We start from the raw sequence: 5,830 nt of genomic DNA, 5'->3' as shown, positions 1-5,830 counted from the left end.
TCTTCAAGCCAGGAACAACTATACCGGGTAGGTACACTCTTTAGGACAATCAACCATAAGAGATGACAAGGGCAGCATTTGTACAGGAAGATAGCTCAGGTGACAGGACTGTATAGGAAAGAAGGACATAGAGAAAAGGTAACCACAGGGAAGAAGTGAGAAGAGAGCTGTTACATTATGGGGATTGCAATCAATGTCATGAAACAAAACGTATATGAACTGCTGAATGGAAAACAAATTTGCTCTGTAAAATTTCACTCAAATCACAATAATTAATAATAATAATAAAATCAAGCAAATGAATACAGTTTTAAAAAATAATAATCTGAAAACACGCATTTTTCAAGTTTAAAATTTTAGATGAATTGAATAGACAAATTGAAAGAGGCTGATCACTATAAAGAATGAGATGACTACTCTAGAAGAGCAAATGGAAGACATGGCTTAACTAAGTATCACAACATGGAGATGAATATCATGAAGAAAATGAACACTTGCAGTACTGATTAGGAGGATTAACATGCAAATAATAAGGTTCAAAAAGAAGAGATGGATGAGAAGAAGTAAAGGAACAATAGAAAAGATTTGAGTCTGCAGGTGGAAAGAATTCACCAAGTATGCCTCTATATGTATACTAAAAATCATTGAATTATACACTTTAAAGAGGTGAACTATATACATGGAGTTTTCATGAGTCATAAAATAGAATAAAATATAAGATTTTGGGGTTTCTTTCATATGGTACATAAATTATAGTTCAGTAAAGCTGTTAAAAATATTATTAGACATACCTTATAAATAAAATTTTTGATTTGCAAAAATAAACAACAAATGATTAGGAATGGGCCCTTTGAGATGGAGGAAGATGGAAAGGGAGGAAACTATGGTGAGCAATTTTGCTTGTGATTTTTTCACATGGTTGTGCTGTGACTATCTCGCTACTCTCAGCAACTGGAGCGTATCCATAGAGTTTGGAATATTGCCCAGCTTTAGTCATTGAAAGCATCTACTCCTCCAACCTGATGAACCTTCAGCTCATTGAGCACACTTGACCTATGTAAAAAGTCCAGGAAGTGGATGGGGTTAAAGTGCCTCATCTAGGGCTTATGCCATTGTGCTGTTGATCAATGTAGCCCCATACTTTTGGAGGTTCACTGAAACTTTCTAAAGAGAATTATGCAGGCACGGAGCTTTAACGGAATTAATTTCTAGATCTTCAACTTTCATATACATATTTGCCTACAACTGATATGTGTGAGAATATCTTTGAAGTCAGGGCATCAGGCCAATTATACTTTTCTAACTCCCTTTATAATCACCTTTATTTTTCTTTCCATCTCTTATATTATTATGATGCATAATAAGGTGTGGAAAGTTCCAGGGTGCCAAAAAAAGGAACAACTCAGAAACTGCTTCTAATTTAGGCATTATATACAACAGAGCTTCATGTTTTTCCTTGCCTTATATAAATTCCTGTTAAGGGCAAAATGGAGTACTAAATAACACAGAGGTTATTTTGGCATTTGTTTAGAAGTTATGGATTCAGTTATGCTATAGAGTAGGGTAGCAAAAGTAATAAAAATTTCTATTTAACTGTCTCTCCTCTTCCATCCACTATTAAAGAAAATCTCCCTCCTAAGGGGCACTCCATGAGAGTAGAAGAAAGAGCATCAGTAAGAAATAAAAATGGCAGCATCTCATTGAACAGGGTGAAAATCTTATGGCAAGTCAGCCTCATTGTCTGCCTATCCTAGAACATTCAAGATTTGTAAAAACATGCTGGGAAACAGCAATTTGCTGTAAAGTACACTTTGGATTGTCACTATTCTCTGTAAAGAGAAAGAGCTCGGAGACTGCTCTCATTCACCAGTTTCTTGGTCTGGGTCACAGTCGTGCATTTTGCATGATTTCAAGGAAGAAGATGTTAAAAATTCCACATTTATTTCTAAACTGTTTAATGTTACATCTTAAGATGAAAAGAACATAGAAACACTGTACATGTCAGCTAAGAGCACTGATTGTACAGCTAGAATTTCTGGTTTCAAATCCAAATTCATCATCACCTTGCATATTCTTTAACTCTTCTTGGGCTCAGTTTCCTGATCTGTAAAAATGAGGATGAAAACAATACTCAGTTCATGGTGGTGCTGTGAAAATATTATAATAGTCCTACATTTGGTAAGTGTGCTATAAATTTCACTATTATTTTTATATGTTCTTGAATATTTATTCAGACTCATGGAAAAGTCATTTTCACCAAAAGATTATTTGGGACTACAAAATTTAACGCAACAGAACCTTACAAGTCATAGGAAAATTTTTAAAAGTTGGTAAACATATTTTTTGATGTAGAGAAGCATAATGGGGTGGCAAAATAAGATAAAAAATATTTCAAGTGAAAAAAAAAACTGTTATAGTAGAGTAGTGAAGGGTAAATGAAATGGGGAAGTTCACAGAGCGCTAGGAACAATGTTAAAAAATCCAACTATTGATAAAGAGCTTGCTTACGCATTTTTAAAAAGGATAACGGTGTGTGGGGATGGTTATTGAGATGCTGCAGTGATTAGAATCTATGGGAAACCATCTTAAAGAATAGTAAAACTGTTTCATCATTTCAATGTCTATTTACAGTATTATAGAGGTTACATTATTTGCAGTTATTAAATTTATAAGAAAAAATAAGATTAAAACATAAATAGATTAAAGTATGTATATAAATTAACTACCATCAAGTCAATTTTGATTCATAGGGACCTTATAGGCCAGAGTAGAACTGTCCCATAGGGTTTCCAACATTGTAAATCTCTATGGAAGTGTATCATCCCATTTTTCTCCTGTGGAATTACTTAGGTTTTCAAACTTCTTCTGAGAACATCTGAGCAGAAATATCTGAAGACCATTGCTCAAGCACATTTCTACACAAATGGTGGTTCAAGATATCTGATGAAATTTAAGTAAACTCATGAGAGATCTTAGCCTCCAAATTCAAGGATGAGTGTTCTCATTAGGGTGGCCCACCTACAGGAAGATGAGTCACAGTCTTAGGTCACCTCGTGCTGTATTTCACAGAAAATCTTGCTTCTTTTTGTTTTATTTGTTTTCTGATAAACATATGTCACATGGAAAGGCATCTTTGAGATTCCTTGTAATAAAAAGAGCTCTGTTTGAATTTGGGGATAAACTAAAAAGGAAGCAGATATGTTGCCCCTCCATATTGAAGAGGATCTGAGCCAGGACATAGTGAAGGTGAGAGACACGGCAGCAAAAATCTGGAATTTAAGACATTTTCTAAATAAAACTTTCAACACAAGTTGTACAAGGATGAAATACAAAACTATGCTGTGTGTTTAGAAACTATCTTCTTGTACATAAGTGTTTGATTCTTGAAATTCCTTACACTGCAGTAAACTAATCTCTTGCTTTCTAAAACAAACAAAAGTTCTAAACTCTGAGTTCCTGCGAGTTCTTTACTTCATAGTCATCAGAACTGACTCTCAAAACAGGCACTCAAAAAATGATCTCTGACCTGTTTATTTCACTTGGATACCCTGCTCCTATCTTGTAAGTTCTCCAGACCCGTCATTTCTGATAACCATTTCATCTATTTCCTTAACTCCACATGGCTGGAGCTCCTATGGTTTTATTTCTAAACTATTTCCTACAGTAACAACTTCAGAATTTCTATGTAGGAGAGGGTTGGGAACAGGCAATCTGGTTGGAAGGAGAAGCCAGGGGACAGATCTGAAGCCTTATTTGCATGTGACGCACTCTTTTTTTATAATGGTTAAGAGCACAGGCTCTCTGAAGCTGAGCTGCTAATTCAATTCCTGTCTCTACCACTTATTAGCTTTGTGAGTTTAGCCAAGTTACTTGACTTCTCCATGACTTAGTTTCCTCATTCGTAAAAATAACACAATAATAGCACTATGTCTTAGGGTTGTTGGGTGAAAACACAGATTTCCAGTGACCTGATGGAATGAGAGGGAGTTCAGAAGAGACCAGCTTGCAGGACCTGAGCCCCTGCTCATACCACTGTTGTTGGGTGCTGTCAAGTTGATTCTGACTCATAGCACCCTAGGTGACAGAGCAGAACTGCCTCGTAGGGCTTTCTAGTTTGTAATCTTTACAGCAGCAGCTCACCAGGTCTTTCTTCCAAGGAGCAGATGGGTGGGTTCAAATTGCCAATCTTTTGGTTAGTGGCCAAGCACTTAGCTGTTGCATCACCAAGCCTCATTCAGATCACCATTAAAAACCAAAAATCAAACCTACTACCATCAAGTCAATTCTGACTCACAGTGATCCTCATAGTGTTTCTAAGGCTGTAATTTTTTCAGAAGTAGATTGCCTCACCCTCCTCCCATGGAGCAGCTGGAGGGTTTGAACCACTGACCTTTAGGTTAGCCGTCAAATGCCTTACCCATTACACCACCAGTACTCCTTTCACATCACCATTAAAACAAAAACAACAAACTCACTGCCATCTGAGTAAATTCCAACTCACAGTGATCCACATGGGATTTCTGAGGCTGTAAATCCTTACAGAAGTAGATTGCCCCATCTTCCTTCTGCAGAGTGGCTGGTAGGTTTGAACCACTGACCTTCTGGTTAGCAGCCAAATGCTTTATCCACTATGCCACCAGAGCTCTTTACATATGACCATTACAAAAAAAAAAAAAAAACTCACCATCATCAGTGTTCAGAAAAACGTGAACCGCCAAACTTCTGGTTAGCAGTCAAATGCCTTAGGCACTATGCTACCATTTGTTGTTGTTGTTATTTGCCATCAAGTCAGACCTGACTCATAGCGACCCCTCCTTGGGTTTCCAAGGCAGTATCACTGCGGAAGTAGATTGTCCAACCTTCCTTCCGAGGAGTGGCTGGTGGGTTTGAACTGCCAGCTTTCTGGTTAGCAGTCAAGCGCCTTAGCCGCTATGCAACCGACGAAGCACAAATTCCCGATACCACTCAAAGGACATGCAGGAAAAAAGAGGTAGGAGGAAGAAAACTGAAAGGGAAAAAACAGCCCTAAAAGAGGACATTGTGTCATTGAACTTCATATGGGCCAGGTATTTACCTAAAAGAGACCTTTTAAATTTTGTTCTTGTTGTTATTCTCTTTCCTCCTCTTCTCCTTTTCCTCTTCATCTTCTTCTTCTTCTCCTCCTGCCCTTCTCCTTTTCCTCTTCTTCCTCCTTCTTCTGCTATTTTTAAAATTGTGGCTTAAAATGTGTAAAGTTCACACATCATAAGCATTCAACTTTTGGAATTTTAACTTGTGTATCCAACCATATACTCACCATCCACATCAAGATGTAAGCATTCCCATCACTCAAAAGGCTCCCTTTGCCCCCTGCCCAGCAATATTACCCACAAAGAGAGCCACAGTTTTGACTTCAACCATCATCAGTTGATTTTTCCTTGCACTTGAATTTCATGCCATTGGTAGGAATGAGAATCCAAGAACTAAGTAAGATCAGTTATAGCAAATTATATTAATTTTTTCCTTGCACATCTGAGTTACACAGTGTAAATGTCAAACAACTTCTGGTTGTGAGGCCTAGAAATAGGGACCCAGGTGAGTTAAGACCCTTGGCCCATGCTAAAAGAACTACTGCCAAGATAAAAACCAAAACAAGTTGCCATTGAGTTGAATCATGGTGACCCCACGTTTGTTAGAGTAGAACCAAAGTAGAACCCTGCCCTCCATGGGATTTTCAAAGGAGCTCTGGTGGCGTAGTGCCTAAGGCATTTGACTGCTAACCAGAAGATCAGCGGTTCAAACCCACAAGCTACTCCTCAGAAGGAAGGTTGGGCAATCTACTTCCGTATTG

This window comes from Orycteropus afer, unplaced genomic scaffold, assembly GCF_000298275.1.
Source record: "Orycteropus afer afer isolate SDZICR_OR568_19922 unplaced genomic scaffold, OryAfe1.0 scaffold00294, whole genome shotgun sequence".
In the NCBI taxonomy this organism is placed as follows: Eukaryota; Metazoa; Chordata; class Mammalia; order Tubulidentata; family Orycteropodidae; genus Orycteropus; species Orycteropus afer.
The sequence above is the reverse complement of the archived record's forward strand: the minus strand, read 5'-3'. Positions refer to the sequence as shown.